We start from the raw sequence: 18932 nt of genomic DNA, 5'->3' as shown, positions 1-18932 counted from the left end.
TAATATACCTGCTATATTTATAAATAGGGTGTACTTTGCTATCCTTTGACTTTGAGTTTGGTCACATAATATCCTTTGGATGATGGAATGTCAGTAGACACTATGTAACCAAAGGCTTACAAAACATCTGGGCATTTCAGCTTGCTGTCTTGTTCTCGTTCTAGTGCTATCAGAAGGACATGCTGCACATAGCTTGTCCAAGGAGATTGGGAGACATGGAGTAGAGCCTTGCTGCTTGGATAAGGGGCACCTGACTGAGCCCAAGCTAAAGCATCCTCCATTCCTCTTCAACTGACCCCTATACCATGACAGTAAATAAGCATTGTCTTCAGTTCTTAACGCCAGCAATATCTCCAGAGCAATTGCTTTGTGCAAAATATGGGCTACAAGTGTTTGGGATATTTTGTTAGGCAGCAGTGCTATAGCAGTAGCTGATATATTAATCTGAGATCAGAAGAGGCAATTTTACAAAGTTCCTATACAGTAATTTCTCTGACCATTAATTGAGAGTATGGGTGAAAGATTTTTGGAGAGAAGATAGATAAGTGGTAGCTCTAATACTTTTCCCAACATTTCAAATTAGGAGGAAAAACTGTATTTCTTTAAAAGAATGAATAAAATGGAACTGAAGTATCATTTCTATTTCTTCAAGGATAATATCTGAGGGCATTGGAGGAGAAAAGACAGAAAAAGAAAGGCAAGGTAGGTTTTTGGACTCAGGCTGAGTTCAAATGTCCTGACTCTGTCACTTACTCACTGTGGATGACTTGGCACAAGTTATATGACCTCACTGAACTTTGAGCTTCGGTTTTTTAATCTGTAAAATGGAGAAACTAATAATATTATCTTTTCCATCCACATTGGTCTGGCCTCTCTACTTGGAAAGGTCTGACTCAGAGTGTGTACTGCTTCCGTATGGTCAGAAATGGTGAAGGAACGGGGTAGGGTAGAAAGTGTTGGAGAAACACCAGTTTTTAGGGAATAGCTTTGGTATTTAGTTATGTGGAGACAGTTGGCCTAGACTTGGGACTTGTAGGACAGGATGGGGCCACTTTCCTTGCTGCCTAGGTTGATTGTAATGCCTTGTATCCTAAGCATATAGTCTGAGGGGGAAGGTGTAGGATCCTAGACTCCCAGAAATTTAAAAGTTCACTAAGGTTTTATGGAGTGTAGGAGTTTTCTTGTCTTGAATAATATATAAGCTCTAGCTCGGCATATTGGGTCCAAACTAACAACTTAGATTCTAAGCTTTAGAATTTTATGTCTTATGACCTAGGAAATTTTACTTTTTGAATGCTTCTTTCTTTTTTTTCTGGTATCAGGGATCAAACTCAGGACCTTGTGCATGTGAGGCAGGCACGGTGCCACTGAGCTAAATCCCCAACCCCAACAATGCTTATTTCTTTGTGTATAAAAAAAGGATAATGCACTGAGTATATCCCTTATAGTATAGCGCTTCGTCTGAGTCTGAAATTCACATTAAACCCCAAATCCTTACCAAAAGCCCATAGCACAGATGAGTGCTTACAAATGTAATCTTGCATATTCATATACCCTTTTCCCCTTCTTTTTAACAAATAAATTAAGGCTTCCTAAGGTGATTTGTCTTTTCAAAGTCACAGGACTATAAGTGTCAAAGCTAGGACTAGAAGAAAATCTTTACAAGTGACGGATATGTAAGTAAAAGGCCTCCCCATCTGTTCAGATTTTAAGATGCATATGTAATCTGGAGGCCCAGCATAGAAGACTAGAAATATATATTCTAAATATTGAAACTAATCTAGCAACTATCCTGTCATTATTATAAGAATATTCTATATTGTTTCTATTTGTGGCTTAGATTAATCTGTTACATCACCAGTGACAGGAGACCTATCACCTACTGTGTCAGCACATCCTATCTCTAACAGCTTGTTAGGAAGCTTCTTATACTGAGACTTAATATAACTTCCCCTTCTGGAATCACACAGAATGTATATCATTCTATGCTTTATTACAGCATAGCGTCTGAATATCTGAAAACAGCTCTTACATGTCTCTTGTTCACACAGCCTCTTCTGTTCACACACATTCAGCAAGGCATATTGAACAGTGTATCAGAATTCTTTTAGTGGTAATAAATGGAAAATTCAACTTAAACTGACCTCCATAATCCATCCATTCACTCATCTATTCAACACATTTTACGAGTATATTTTATGCTTTAGACACTGTTCCAAACGCCAAAACAGAGCAGTAAAGAAAGCAGAATCTCTACCCACAAGAAACCTGTACTCTACTGTTTGAATATAGATGGTGAAAAATGGAACCAATAAATATGTTCACCTCACTGAACAAATTTGCAACAATTAAAGTGACAGTGCTATGCAAAAAGATGAAGCAGAACTAATGACAGAAAATGCCAAGCAGTGGAAATGGAAATGTAGGATCAATTAGCTGATGACTCCAGAGTCAGGACCCAATGCAGCTCTCTGTTTGCTCTGATCTATGATTCTTTTGGGTTTGCTTTGAGCTGAACTGGCTTCCATCATGGTGGTAATTTGGGTGCAAGTGGATCATGCCTGTGTGGCTTCTCATTTATATTCAGGAGATTGGTGATTAGTTTCTACAGCAAGCCAACAGATGCTCTGCGCATCACTTTGATGGAACCATTCTTGATCCTTGTGTCCAGGGGAATATAATTCACTGATTAGCTTTGTCCTTGGTATGTTCCCACGTGAACTTTTAGAGGGAAGTGTCTACTAAAGTTAGAAAAATGATCAGTGTCACCCAAAAGCATGTGACTGCCATACAAGCAAGGGAAGTTGGTCTCTGTCAGAGGGCTGCAACTATAGCAGCCACTGCAAATACTCTATCTAGGTACTCAAGGCTTACAAAGATAAAGAGAACATGGCTACTGATCTCAAGTAGGTCACAGCTTAATGAAGAAACATTAATAACTAGGTAATTCTGTAACAGAGCTAAGAATTCAACCTGGTCCAAGACAATCCTCAGCTTCATGGTAAAGGTATGGGAATAGGTTCCTTAGAAGAGTCATTCTAAAAGAGTCAACATTTAGAATGTCTGTGTTCATGACCTAGATCTTTACTCCCTCATCAATAGTAGTCTTAACCATATAATTTTTAGAGCTCTCTCATTTGAGAGGTATGGTAGTTTTTGATCTGAAATATCCCCCAAAGGCTCATATGTTTTGGCCTTTAATGCAACAATGTTCACAGGTAGGGCTTTCCATAAAAAATGAGAAATTAGAGACATTTATAGCTAAATGGATGCACATTGAGGTGATACTCAAGTGAAATAAAGAGGACACATATGTGTAAATACCAAATAGTTTCTCTAGTGTGAGAAACTGAAAGTGTAAATAAGGACTAATAGGTATAATAGATAATGTGAAATAGGAAGAAAAGGGGCAAAGCGAAGGGGAATTGAGAGGGCTAGGGGAAAGGAAAGAAGGGAATGGAATTAATATGAGAAAATGGAAAAATGGAAACAAAGTCTTTGTAAATAGGGAGGGATCGAGGGGTTGAAGGGAGGGCAGGGAAAGGGGGAAAAATAAGAACCAAGAGAGATTATGTAAAGGTGCAAATTTCCAATGATGAATGTCATTATATTGTATACCTCAAATGTACCAATAAAATACAATTTTTTAAAAAAGCCAATTGGAACTTCACTAGTGGGTTAGCCCATTGATGTATTCATAGTTTGATGGCATTTTTTGGAGGTTATAGAAAATTAAGAGGTAGGGCCTAGTTGAAGGGAATGGGTCATGCCCTTGGAGACTATATTTTGTCCCTGACCTCTGGTTATATCTTGTGTCTAGATGTCCCCCAAGGCCTCATGCGGTCATAGGTAGGGCTTTTCGGAGGTGACTGGGTGATACTGGAATTAAGTGTGATGCTGGGATCCAGGGTGTATGATTGCTAAATTAGTCAACTGATTGGTTTGGCATAGTTCTGGGTGTTGATAATGGAAAGGCCCTCCCTGCGTGTGAGTTTTACTGGCTCTAAGAGTATGTAGCCAGGATAGATCATAAAGGACAGAAAGGGGGCTGCTGTCATTGCTTTCTGCATTCTGCTTTTGCTACCTCTTGACTTCCGCTTTCCATGCCATGAACTTTTTTTTCTTCTCTGTGACGTCCCCCTGCTACACTACCCTACCTTGGAGCTAGTCAAGTATAAATTGAAACCTCTACAAACTGTGAGCTACAATAAACCTTTCCTATACTAAATTTGGGTGCCAGGTATTTTGTCTCAGCAAGATTAAAAGTAACTAAGACACATCCTCTCTGGACTTCATGCTCTAGCTCTTGGTTTTGCTCTGTCCTTCCTGGCTCGTCCTCCTTCTTGCCATGATGTATCTGCCTCATCAGTGGCCTAAATCAATGGTACTAACTAACCATGGACAAAAACCTGTTAAACTGTGAGCCAAAATAAATTTTCCCTCCATTAAGTTGATTTTCTTAGATACTCTGGCAAGGTAACAAAAAGCTTACTGACAAAAGGTGAGTATATTTCTCTATTCTGTGTGACTTGTTCTGACCAATGAGATATCTCAGAGCTGACATATGTGTTGGGCTTCTTCCTGCATTCTGCCACTCCCCTGAGAATAATGTGCCTGGGCTACCCTTCTTGTCACAGGGGAGAGTAGAGAAACAAGTGGAACAGAATTACCTCAGCTGAGCCTCTCCAGTGGAATGCAGCCTCAATCACCAGACCGTTGTTCAATCTCCAGACCTGTAGGCTAAGAAATGCTAGAGTGCTCTGAGGCTTTTTCAGTTGTTCAGTATGCCCCATTATTGTGCTGATAGGTGGCTGATCTTGGCTTGTAAGACAGCCTTTGCTGAGCTAGAACATGTTGTAAGTTGTTTCAGCTGCCATTTAACATATGAAAAATAGGGCAGGTATACTTGGTCATAGAATTATGTGTGAGAGAGTTCAGTACAATTTAGGAAGAGATAGAGAGAAAAGCCCATGATTTTTAGTCTTAGCAGATGTGGGAAGAGGAAGGGAGGTAGAAGTGGGGCTGGAGGAACCAAATGGTTGGAGCTGTGGATTGGGTGGAGATGGCATCCCCAAATCACCTTTGGTTGCTCGGTGATATAGGCAGAACTCAGGAATGGAGAGTCAATGTGCTGAGGAAGCCATCTGCATGGTGGAGGGAGCCCTGTGGTGAGAGGCAAGGTGGCTCTGTAGTAGGGGTAGATTTAGACATGGCAGAGACTCTGAGAGTCCTCTGAGAGGTCTATAAGAGTCCAGGAGAGGACCAGTCAGCTAGAGAGCACAGATAGGTCTTGAAGAAACTGAATGAGCCCAGTCCACAGGACATACCAACTAGAGATATCACAGAAGGTACTAGAAGGATGACTGAGGTGGAACTAGGCCTCCTCTCAGGGTATAGCACTCTGGGGCACAGCCCAGCTCTGCACCTTCATAGCCTAATCCAAAGGAAATTCAGGGAGCACCAGTTAATTCAGGGATGCTCCACTCCCATAGCCCATAGCCTCAACAATACTCCCTAAAGGAGATAGGATCAAGCCTGTGAGAAGCGCTTCAGAAATCTAAAGAGGCCCAGAAATCACAAGTTAAACTTAGTTTTCTTTTCCTACTTACCAATGGGAAGGGGACTTATGAAGAATATACTAGTCATAGACCAAATGAAGAAATATTTTCTTTGTACACAGAAAAGTAATGTGGATGGATTTTTCCAGCCTTCCACAATTACAGTCTGGTGTGGTGAAGTTGGAAGTGTTGGGAAGGTCCAGGTTGCAGAGGAAGGGACAGTTCACTGTTTCTAGCATAGAAGGAAAAGGGAGGCAGGGTAGGAGTTGGGGGCAGGGTCCTGAAACTTAGTCACTGTAAATAATCTGAACCTTACAGGATTAGTAGCAGGTGCCTGGATGTAGGATTAAGGATGATTTGACATGGGGAAAACAGCCTGTGCCAAAATCTGAGGTAATTATTTCTGTAGACTTTAAAATTCCTCTTAGCCAGGTTGCTTTAGGGTACAGAGGACTTGGGCAACCTGGAAACAGGGAATGCATCCAGACTCTACCTCCTAAAGCAGGGACTGTCTCTGCCTTCACTTCCTCCTCTCATCTCAACAAATCATGTTAAGTTCTTGGGGAATTTTGCTTTACGTGTAAAAAAATGATAGGAGTGAGGAGCGGAAGCATGCTGGGAAATCACATTCTCTGAGAATATGGCAATGCACAAAATACTTCACACAACTATTTCATTTTATTCTCATAACAGTCTTCTAATATTGATATTATTATCTCTAATTCTATCAGCACATTGCCTCAGCTCCTATATTTAGAATATACCAGGATCAATCTTCTTCTTACCACCTCCAGCATTTGTCTGTCGGTGAAGCCATGACTGATTTGTGAAGGCAAAGACTTTGTGTTGTGATATTATTTTCTTTTTTAAAAAATTTGTTTTTAGTGCCTAGAACATAGCCTAGCTTCAATAAGCACTCAATTTGCTGAATTTGACTCTGAGAGTTTAAGCAACTTTTGCAGGGTTTCACAAGAGCAAAATTAGGATTTGGATGCAGGCCCTTGAGATATTGTGGATCATGCCCTTCCTAACCTATTTTCTTTGCCCTTGCCTACTCCTGAGGTACCAAGATTAATAGGAATGACCAAGGAAGTCATTGTGGCTCAGATTTCTTTAGAGAAATATGCTCAGTAATATGTGTGAGAAAATGGACGGATCTTGAGACCATAATGATAAGGGAAATAAATCTGACCAAGAAGGTTAAATATTACATTGTTTCTCTTATATGAGAAACCTAAAATATAAATAACTTAAAGAGCAAAAGAAAAGAGAGATGGTAGGAAACAGGGAGACAGGAAGGTAGACTTTTTGGAGATGAGAATGGGATCTGGGAAAGGGGGGGAGAGGAAAAGCAGAGTAAAAAATGATTAAGATCTCTCTCTCTCTGTCTCTCTGTCTCTCTGTCTCTGTCTCTCTCTCTCTCTCTCTCTCTCTCTCTATATATATATATATATATGCTACGATTTTTTTTAAACAGATGATGTTACCCTTCTATAGGGAACCCTAGAGGTTGTCCTGTATTGCAGACAGCCCACTACACTACTAGCCCTTAGAAAAGAAGTTGAAAAGGTATAATAGATAATGTGAAATAGGACGAAAAGGGGCAAAAGGGAAGGGGAAGTGGGAGGGGTAGGGGAAAGGAAAGAAGGGAATGGAATTAATATCAGAAAATGAAAAAATGGAAACAAAGTTTTTGTAAATAGAGAGGGGAGAAGGGGTTGAAGGGAGGGCAAGAGAATGGGGAAAAAATAAGAACCAAGATAGGTAACAGAAAGGTACAAATTTCCAGTGATGAATGTTGTTAAATTTTATAACCAAAATGTACCAATAAAATTAATAAAAAAAGAAAATGCATCTGAAGCAATCTCAATGACCAAAGTTACCCAAGCAGCAGTGTGCTGTACTAATAAATGCCTGGAAGCTCATGGCCATCACTTTGAGCACCTCTTGTAATTTTAGAGGCCAAAAGTAACTTGGATTAATCTCATGATGTCCCAATAAATTTTGCATTAAAATATTTATACAAGTTTTTCTTTTATATATATGAATATAATTATTATGTATCACAAACATATACTAATAGAAAAGAATAATAAAAATACAACAAAAAAGAAACATATGAGGGCTAATGAAAACTTTTCTACTTTAGGTAGTCCTGGACATTAATCATATCTATAATAAGACATTACAATGGCTTTCAATTTGTTTTCTATGAGTAAGTTTATTTATTTAGATTTTTTTAATGCTGGGATCAAACATAGAGCCTCACATATTTTAAGAAAGCAGTCTACTACTGAGCTACACCCCTAATCTTTCTTAAGTTTCGTTTCACTTGGTATTTGTCTTCTTTCTAAAAATGAAAAGTAGAATCAACCATAAAATGAATTTATATGGCTTCTATGTTTTTGTCCTAATTGGGGAAGCAGAAGGAAAACAGTTTGTGATAGAGAAGCAGGTATTTTGTCCTCAGGAGCATTATGTCAATAAAATCCCTCTGGTTTTAGAGCAGATAGGCACTGGTACTGAACTGGCCTAGGCTTGTTCCCATCCTTGCTTTCTGGCCTATATTCTCATCACTCTATTACAGTGACTTTAAGGGCCAACTGGTTTTGGGTCTATCTCTTTTGTCCTTGATAAAGTTGGCTGCATCCATATATATCCCAGCCCACATGTTCTTTCATAATATGCGACATAGACTTGCCTCCACTGAGAAGTGGCATCTATGTTTCTTTTTCTTTTCTTTCTTTCTTTTTTTTTTTTTTTTGAATCTGGGTGGGCCAGTTACTATGGTGGAGATGCTACTTTAAACCTTCTAAGGCTGTGCTAAATGGTGATACACACTATATCTGGTCCTCTTGGGACAACCAGCCACCATACTATAAGCAAGATCACTCAGCCTCTACTACCTAGTGTAGTAGTTCCATTCCCAGGCAAGGACTCAGGCAACATCAACTGCCATATTGTGAATTGAGAATCTTCCCATAGTTCCAGCTCCCAGATTCTGAGCTGCTCTAGCTTATGTCATGTGGAGCAGAGATGAGATATTCTCATGAACTCTGCCCAAATTTCAGATTCATAAGAAGAATAAATGCTTTCACTGGGTTATGCCACTAAGTTTTGGGATGGTTTGTCACTCAACAATAGATAGGTGGCATACTCTTCAACAGTGGTGAAGTCAAGAACCTTGTGATGTTCCTATGGTGTCTTCATAGAGCCATATGGAGATTACATCCTCAATGAATAAATAATAGAAGGGTAGATTAGTAAATGAACCTTTCTTCTAAAGTGAATCAAAGTAGACTCAATGATACTTATTTTAAGTCTCACAAATGTTGTGGCCCATACCACAGCTATTGTTTTGTAGGGAAAGAACTACCCTGAAGGATATGGCTTACCTTATGTAAAGGGGGCAATTACTCCCATCACCTTATCAGCAAATTATTGATTTTAGATTGGGGTGGGAGTAAGTCAGCTGTTGTTCAGCCTATGGCAGTTCTTCAGGGGAGAGTCAGTAAGCTGTGATTCACAAGCAGCCAATACTCACATTGGCTAGGGGTGGGTGCACCGGCCTCGTGAAGGATGTAGGGAGAAATCTCAATACCACTGGTACAGAGGAACATTATGAATTGAACCAGGAGATAGCTTCTACTTTCCTTCTTCCCTTCAACTTTCTCATTTTCCCTCTTTGTACAAAAGGGAAATTTTTCTTATTTTCACTCATGAAAATGGGCTGCGAGTTGAAAGTCTCTATCCAGCTAGCAGTATGACTAAGGAGGAAAAACACTACATTTTAGAAAGAAAAATGTTGTCCTTATACATAATCTTATTTATTTGGAACAGTAATATATCACTTGAAGAATCAACAATTAACTGCCCAGAGGAAGTGAGAAGAGTTGACAATTAAAAAATTTAACATGGCTGCAGGACAAGGGTAGCCTTTTAGAGATCAGACCTTTGTCCAGGAATGCATATAACAGAAAGTAAATGATGAATATTGAGGCTAGAATGCTAGTTCTGAACAATGACCCTTATGAAATAATTTCTTTTTTAGTAAACAAAGTTGGTGTTGCATTTGAAAATCACATCTTTTCTCCCCAATTGTGCCACATTCCATCTCCAGTTGATGAATGTGTAGTAATAAACAGAGTAACTATGATGAGATAACTAGAGTAAAATTATTACTGAATTCAAAAAAGGAGAACATGCTAGTGAGTGCATGGAAGTGGCATGAGTCCAGTAGAGAGGTCTGTGTGTGTTGGATTCTCTGGAAAAAGGTGCCAGGACAGTTGAGGTCAAGGCATAAATCCTTTGGAGTATGGGTTGGGCACGAGGGGGACCCTGACTCTAGTACAGGTCCCATAAAGTCTTGGACAATCCAAAAGTAGCCCCAGAGCAAGGATTGCCTACTAGAGAGTCCTGTTTTGGACCAAAATGCCTCAGTCCTAAAATACCAGCCAGACCCACTGCTTCCCTGGAAGTATATGGCTTTACCTTGAAACTGAGGTGAAATTATAACACATTGCAGCTGGAAGCTGCCAGCTAGATGCACTTCTAGCAGCTGGAAGCCAAGTCCTTCTTTGAAGGGAGATCTCAGTTGTGTACCTTTACTGCTGCCATAACCTCCAAAAGGGGGTGACTTTTCATAACCGAAAATCCTGGTGGGAGGGAGATGCCTTCTCAGTGCTGAGCTCTGGGGAGGTTGAGGAGAATAAGTCTACTCCCTGGTGGTCTCCTTTCTGTGTTGCTCCCCTTGTCTCATTGCTTGGCAATGAGGATGTAAGGTCCTTAGTCAGGATTCTGAGCAGGAAGAGGCTGAGTTTGTTGAGATTCCTGGCTGAGTTTCCCTTGACACATAATGTACATTGGAGCATTTTAGAGAGCAGTGAGGATAGAGCCAGCCCCTTCTCCTCTTTCCATCCATGTCTGCTTGGGCTCACTCAGTATCAGGGGAAACTAGAGGATAGAAACCCACTGCCTTCCTTTCACCTATTGAATTTGGCCATTAGGCAGACACTTGATGGATGGAGTGCCCCTTTAGGGCAAAGGGGCTCGGAGAGTTTGGGAGCAGTAAATAGTGACTGTGATGCCAAGGACATTAGGGACTGGAGTGAGCCAGGCTCACAACCTTTTATTCATGATGCATTCACTAGGGAAGCAGTGCTGTGACACAGTTACTGGATAGGATGTGTTTGGGCACCTTCAGTCCTGTGGGATTCATCTGAGAAATGATTTGATGACTTCGTGCTAGCCAGTGAGATCAACATATGCTTTGCCTCTTCATTTTAGAAGCACAGGGAGATGCCAGGTGAAAAACTCTGCCTCAGTTGTAGGTCAAGAGACTTATCCTTCCAAGTTTATCCTTTAAAATATATTCCTGCCATTTTCCAATAAAACAGAAGGCAAGTGGCAGCTGAGATTCAGATGGAGTAGGAGGAAAGTGGTGGTCATTTGAAAGAAAAAAGCTGCCTCTGAGCCTGAGAAATGCAGTTTATAGCTCGGCAAGTTTAAAATTTTTTTTTCCTGCAAATATAAAAAGTTACAGTCACTACCTCTTTTCCTGACTTCTTCCTTGTCTTCCTCCCTGCTACTTTCCATCTTTCTTCTATTATTCAATACACATTTATTGAGTTGGAGCGGTAGGCACTAGGGAAACAAAACTATTGGTGACTTCAAAGATCTCAGTGCAAAAAAGTGACAGCATAGTGTGTATATGCAGTAGTAGATGTTAGTTGCAGTAATGGTCTGAAGTTATTAGTTGTAGCAGTAGTATAAAGAAGAAATTGATGATTTCTTCAAAAGTAGCACAGAGGACATGATGTCTGAGGAAAGTCTGAATAAGGATTAGCTTATGAAGTGAACAGGAACAGTTGGGGCCACACTGGAGGTGAGGGGAAGTCAATACTGAATATCTTGTGCAAAGATCTTGGAAACAACCCATTTTCTTATTGATTTGGTGAGTTTGTGGCATATATGAGACCCTCTAGATCTTTCTGACAAGAGGACACATAGAGCCAAACCAGTGGGGGAATGAATGATCAGGACTGGAGGCCATATTTGGGAACATTCAGCATATGTATGGCAGGGCACCGAATAAGGATTTGGAGATCTCACATCAAAGAAAGCTGGAACAGAACTCAAGAGACCTCCAAAATTGGAGTCTGTTAAAAAAGATGTTCACAAATGAACAGGACCAAAAAAACCAATGAGACAAACTGCATTGCTGAGGGCACAAAATGATTGTACCAAGGTTTCAAATGCTGCATGGAAGCTAAGACCAGTTAAAATCCAGACTGTCGATGAAATTTAGCAAGTAGGAATCAGTGGTGGTGGTGGTCATGGGGAAGCCATGTGACAGTAAATTAAGGCATTGAAAGGCTTTGAAAACTGTGAAGAGCTACAGAAAAGCAATGTTAGCTTCTGATGAAGGCAGGAATTAGCTACCTTAGGCTGATTGATTCAGAATGTAGAGCAAAATGACATGAAATTCACCACTCTAGTCTCACCAGTTCTCAACTGCATCATGTAGATAACAGAACATCCACAGTTTAAATAGACTCCCTTATGCTGATAATAAATGTTTTAAAAACATTTTTACACCCTTATCTCTAAATTAGCTTCTTGTTGGATCCAGAAGATTGCCCGAAATTGTCACTTAGATGTGAAAATTGAGGGTATAAGAAAGAATGTAAGAAAGAAATTGTAAATTATGGGGTCATTAGTGTGTAAGAATAAATAATCCTGGTGGCCGAATGGAAAGGCTGAGTTGCAGAATTTATTCTTTGAAGCAAGAATCTTTAATCTTAAAGTTTGTTTGGATAGTGCCAATAGGAATAAGGCTTCTAGCAGAGTAAAATAGATTTAACAACTAATAGTTTTATCCTGTAGAAAGAAAAAGAAACTAGTAAAATATAATAAGAAGAATATGGTGGCTGGGGAAACCATAACTAGAGGCTGTACAGAGTAGATATCATGCTGTGTGGTTATGGGCAGCAAGGACACAGCTGGGTTGAGGGGCATGGAACCCTGAATCTATTTGGTTCCTAATATCTATTTATGATATTAACTTAGCTCCATATAGATATCTCAAAAGGACTCTCATATAATGATGAGTATTATGACCATAACTTGTGCTGTTACTGAATTTGGGCTTGCATATACTGGAAACATTCCTGTCTTGACATTTAATTGTCCTCTGCTTGGTTTGCCCTTTGCCAAATGTCCATGCTATTGTCCTCATCTTTCTTAAGCCTCTAAGAATTGCCTCCTTAGTGGTGCTTTCTCTGACAATTCTATTTTGAATAACACCTGCATTATCTCTTCCTCTTTCCTTCCCTGCTTTCTCCATAGCATTTTTCACCATATGATATGAATTTTTCTAGGATGTGAGCTGCTCGTAGCAATAATTTTGCCTGTTGATCAGTCATATTCAAAATATCTAGTAAAGTGCTTGGGACATAAGCACTCAGTAAATATTTTCTGAATGAGTAGAGAAATGAGCTATGGTAGTCTGCAGGTTTCTGGTTCTGGAGAGGGACTTTCAAACTTCTAGAAAAGTACTTCACTCAGAAAGTCACCATTTGGCTATCACATTGTGTTCTTTGTTCATCTGGCTTTTTATTCACAGTTGAGCAGTTCTGCACAAGGTTCCAATGGCTTCTAGGATCTCCATTCCAGGCCTTCTCTCTGCCTTCAGATAAACTCATCCTCCCTGACAGTACCTGGCAGGTTCACAGGCTGGAGCCATTCCTGAAACCTATAGATATTTAGAACTTCAGAGTTTAGAGGAGCCTCTCAAATCCATTAATCTGGTTAGTGTTTCTCTAGAGGGAGGAACTAGAACTCCAAAGGGTGTCATAATTTGCCCAATGCTATGCAACCCATTAAGTAAGCTTGTCTTGGGGAGGAGAGGAAAAAAACTGAAGCTATATATCGGGTCTTCACATGTGTACTCAAATATGTGGGTCTGATATCATAATTGTAGGTACAGCCTGAAAAGTGGATTGCTAAATTACTTTTCCCAGGCTGCTCAGTTAATGAACAGACCCAGGTCTGTTTGGATTCCAAACTAATGCTTTATGAAAGAAAGTCAATTTTCCCTTTTTATTACTATATGTTTGTGATATATAATGAATACACTTAGTGTGGGAAATTTGTGCATATACATGTCACATCTTGATCTTTTTTATTTCCCCTTCCCCTCCTCTCCCTCATGTTTCCCCCCTTCCCTGGGTCCTCTTCCCATCACACAATCTATCTCCCTGTTTTGTGCTACAACTTGTGAGAAGCCTTGAAATGACAGTGTGAAAGTGGATGTATTACCACATCCTTCTTTACTTTTAGTAACCTTTATATTTCTGAAAGATGTTTTTTGTCTGTTCCTTTATTACAGAGGAAGAGTTGCTCCTCTAGTCTCTCTAAGGGTCAGTCTTCTATCATTTTTATTTCCTTCTGTCTTGCATCTGCATTTGATCTTCCCCTCCTTTGGACTCTTCTAGTTCTTAAATGTGTTTAGTGTTATGTAAGTCTCACAGTGATAAACAGCAAAATTACCTGGTTTTTCTGTATTTTTCTGATGCTATAGTATTCAATTCTTTAAGACCAGACTTCTTGAACAAGCCCTTTGCATTTAACCCCTTTGATTCCTCTGCAGTCATTTATGTTTTGGGCCTTACTACTTCCAAAATTGTTCCTGTTAAGAGCATTAGCAATCTCTTTGCTGATAAATCCTGTGACTTCTCTTCTTACTTGATACTTTCACATCATTTGATGTGAGGAACCACTCCATCATTCTTAGAAATCTGTACCTTTGGATAATGGATCATCAACATGCTCTTAGGCTTTCTGTACTTTCCAACTTAGTTGTTCCTTGCTGGTCGCTGTAGTTGCAAAGATGATTTCAATAATCTCTTTTACTCATGGATGTATAGCTGTATGCAATAGAAATATGTTAATCCTCAAACAAGAGGTGGAGTTTATTTTTGCATTTATTGAATCTGAAGGTGGTTACCTAATTGGCTTTAAGGAAACTGGCAAATAGGATGTAGAAAATTAGCAAATATGATGCAAGCAATGACTTAAGAAGCACTTTCACAAAGGAGCTTGTTATTCTGGCTGCAATTGAAACTGAGTCCCCATTGTGAGTGAACTTTTATTCAGCTAGCCTGTAGGAGGGGTCACATGAATGGAAACCAAGGCACTCTGGCTTGACAATTACCAGATGGATGAGGGAGACCATTTTAGACTAGTCTGTTTAATCACTGACCCTTGTAGCCATATGAATGACTACAGATGAGACCAGAAGAAAGCCCACCTACATGACCTCAGCCCAAACTGCCAAATGCAAGCTCTAAGCAAATAAAAAAGATACCAAAATCTGGGGTCTTTGCTATGTAGCAATAGATAACTGATATTCCACCTACTCTTTTATTCTTTTTTTTTTTTTGGTACTGGGGATCGAACTCGGGTCCTTGAGCTTACTCTTTTATTCTTAATCATCTTACATTGGTGTCTTATATACTCTTCTTCAAATATTTCACTAGAATCAATATACTAATAATTCCTGTCTCAATACATCCAAAGTGATTTTTTTGATTTCTTGATTATAAGACAAACTGTCCATTGAATCTTATCTCTAATTCATGGACCTCAAAATTATCATAGCCGATAGAAATTCACTGCCACCACTGCAAACTTGCTTCCCTTTTTCTCCTCACCTCAAAATGTACACATTTTTATCAGTTTAGAGGTGAAATTGCCTCTTCCATCTCTCATATTCAACATTTAATTAATCACCAAGATTTATGAATATTTCTCCTTCATCCCTTTTAAAATTGTTCATTTCTGCTTGCCCACATTTCCATTACCTTAATTTTGGCTATCATAATTTTCTACTGGAATTACTTCCAACATCTTAAACAAATGACTCAATGTACTCTTACCATATAGCTGCCAACTAATGGAATCTTGCAAACGATGTATATTCTTAAAGTTTTGGCTATAACATATAAATCCATTATGGAATATGTATATATATAAAATCAGTTTATTATACTAATAAATGTCTGGAAGCTAATGGCCACAATTTGAGTGAGCACATCTAGTAATTATGGAGGCCAAAGGTAACTTGTGTTAAAGTCATGATATCTCAATAAATGTAGTATTAAAATATTTATGCAAGTTTTTCTTTTCCTGATGTATACATTGAGCAGTCTCTCATATATATATATATTTCTATATCCATTAGACCAGTTTGCTACTGGATTTCCAAATCTCCTTTTTAAATTTTATTTATTTATTTTGCCTACTTGTTGAGGATGGAAGGAAAAGTATTAAAATCTCATGCTCTCTTATTATGGGATTGTCCAGTTCAGGGGGTGGTTCTGTCAAGTTTTGAGTTTTATATTCTGATCCTATGTTTCTTTCAATTACATGTAAGTTTAAAATTGTTATGTCTTCTTGGAGGATTCAGTCATTTTGTCATTATGAGGTGACTATCTTAATCACTAACAAAACATTTTACCTTAAATTTTATTTTAAGGTAATAAAATTATTTATACCAGCCCTATTTTAAGGGCTGGTATTTGTTCAACATATTGTTATTATACATTTCTTATAGCATTACTTTGCCATCACATTTTAGACATATTTTAATCTAAATGTGACTATCTTTAAATAAGTGAGGTTAGTCCACTTCTATTTGTAATGATTAGTAACATACTCATAGTTCTCATTTTCTTACTTAGTACAATTTCTTTAGTTTGGAATTTCTATTTCTTTTGGATTAGTAATATCCCTGGCTTCTTGTTATTCTATTAGTTTTCTTTTATCATTTTGGAAAATTTTTATTCCTTTTATCTAGTTTAATTGGTTACTCTAAAAGTTTTTACTAAATATTTAATAAAGCCTAAAAATCAAGCTTGTCTTCTCTCTTCAGTGTGCAAAAATTCTAAATATTTAAATTCCAAACATCCTCTCAGAATTTTTATCATATTGTTTCTTTTTAAATCTTGTTCATACAAAGGAGAGATTTTTATCATTGTTTTATATAATAAAATATGCTTAAAGTTACTTGTTTCCCATTTCCTTGCCCTATAATTATTAAATCTCTATTCTTTTTGAAATCATTTTCTCCTTTCTAAATTAATCCTTTCAGATTCTTTTTGTAAGTATATGTTGAAAGCTAACTCAAGATTTATGTGCTGCAACTATCTTTATCTCTTATCTTCAAAACATTGCCTTTGTGATTATAAAATTCCTTGTTAGAAGCTCTTTTCTATCAGTACTTTAACTGAGTTTCACTATCGTTGCAGGGAGCTAACCATTTTTCGTATGGTGTTTGGAAGATTCATGATACTAAATCAAATTAACAATGAGAGAATTCATGACCTTTATCATTTTGGGAATACATTGAGTTATTTTCTCTCTAAGTACTATCTATCTATCAATTCATTATCTCCTTTTAAAATTCCAGTTAAGCATCACCAGATCTCCTATTCTTCTCTTAATTTCTGGTTATACTCTATCTCTGTTCTGTTTTTTTTTCTTTTGAACCCATCTTCCAGTTGGGCAATTTTGTTTTCTTTCTGGGATGATTTCTACTTCAATAATTCTTCCTTCAACTATGTCTGATAGGTTATTCATCCTAAATTTCAAGTTTTTGGTTTCATTTGTTATATGTACAAATCATCTTTAAATAGTTCAGTTATGATGAATCATTCCTGAGGCTCACAAATTTGATGACATTTAGTGCTTTAAATGTATTTATACATTTCAATTCTATATAGAGACTATATTCTATTATATATGTTAGATCCTTTATGAATCTAAACATTCTAAAATCTGATGAGGCCATACTTTTCTCATCTAGAAAGTGAAAATAGAATAATTGCTACTCATCAAATTAGTTTTGAAGATTAAATGACTTCACGAATGAAAAGTTCTTAGAAGAATATGTGCATACCATAGAGTAACCTATACAAAGTATTACCTGTGATTGACTATTTTTAAAATTCATTAATTTTATTGGTACATTTTAGGTATACAATATGCTGACATTCATTACTGGGAATTTGTACCTTTACATCATATATCTTGGTTCTTATTTTTTTCCTGATTCCTCTGCCCTCCCTTCAACCTCTCTACCCCTCCCTATTTATAAAGTCTTTGTTTCCATTTTTTCCTTTTCTCATATTTATTCCTTTCCCTTTTTTCCTTTACCTTATCCCTCCCATTTCCCCTTCACCTTTGGACCTTTTCTTCCTATTTCACACTATCTATTATATATTTTGATCTTTATTTACACTTAAGGTTTCTCACACCAGAGAAACTACTCAATATTTATACATGTGTGTCCTATTTTTTTCCTCTTAAAAGTACGGCCTCAATGTGCATCCATTTAGCTATAAATGTCTCTAGTTTCTCATTCTTTATGGCTGAGTAGTATTCTATTTTATTTTAAAAAAAACACCACATTTTCTTTATCCAGTCTCCAGTTGATGGGCGGTTGGGCTGTTTCCAAGTTTCAGCTATTACAAACTGTGCTGCTATGAACATGGTTGCACATAGATCACTGTGGTATGATTCTTTTAATTCTTTTGGGAAGATACTCAGTAGGGAAATAACTGGATCAAATAAGACCTCTAGTCCTAGTTCTTTGAGGTATCTCCATACTGATTTCCACTGTAGTTGCACCAGTCTACATTCACACCAATAGTGGAGCAGGGATCCTTTCTCCCCACGCCCCCACCAGCATTTGTTATTGGTTGATTTCTTGATAGCAGCCATTCTTTCTGGGGTGAGGTGGAATCTCAGTGTTATTTTCATTTGCATCTCTTGAATGATCATTGATGTTGAACATTTTTTCATATGTTTATTTGTTATTTCTCCTTTTTGTCTGAGACCTGTAATTGACTATCAATGCTGCTGTTATTTGGAGAGCCAATTTTGTTTCTTACTAACTCCCTCTAAGTGGCTTCTCTGCTTTCTTCTTTGTTTTAAGTAATTTCTGATTGTGAGCTCATAACCCTTAAAACATTATTAGTGGAAATTTCTCAAAGCTTTTATGTCAGACACAGTTGTTCCAAAAAAACATTTGTATTGGCTTTTGCTGCATTGTTCCAGACACTACCAATCTCAATTAGAGCAAAGTGAATCATTGGCCTGAGTGTTTTCATACAACCTGATAATGTGAATTTCAGTGCCAAATTTGCCTCAGTGTGGAGTTGTGGCTATGAATTCTCAGCAAGACTTATTTTCTCTTCATTGAGTGAAACACTAAGAGATAAATGCTCCTAATGTAACCTTTTTCAGGGTAGGTTCTTTGCTAGTTCATCTCGTGAGTTGCCACTCTTTAGGATTCCTGTTTTTGTGGTCCCA

At 38.0% G+C, this 18932-nt stretch overlaps 1 long non-coding RNA gene across 4 annotated transcripts in view; it reads left to right on the top strand.

The window, feature by feature from the left end:
• LOC147826392 (uncharacterized) overlaps positions 1–18932 on the top strand; it is a 115999-nt gene that overhangs the window by 92811 nt on the left and 4256 nt on the right. The gene's annotated exons all lie outside the window — the stretch shown is intronic.

Source organism: Heterocephalus glaber, unplaced genomic scaffold (assembly GCF_053883595.1).
Source record: "Heterocephalus glaber isolate CG9 unplaced genomic scaffold, H.glaber_assembly_v1.0 deba00001472, whole genome shotgun sequence".
In the NCBI taxonomy this organism is placed as follows: domain Eukaryota; kingdom Metazoa; phylum Chordata; class Mammalia; order Rodentia; family Bathyergidae; genus Heterocephalus; species Heterocephalus glaber.
This window is presented reverse-complemented; position numbering and strand designations above follow the sequence as displayed.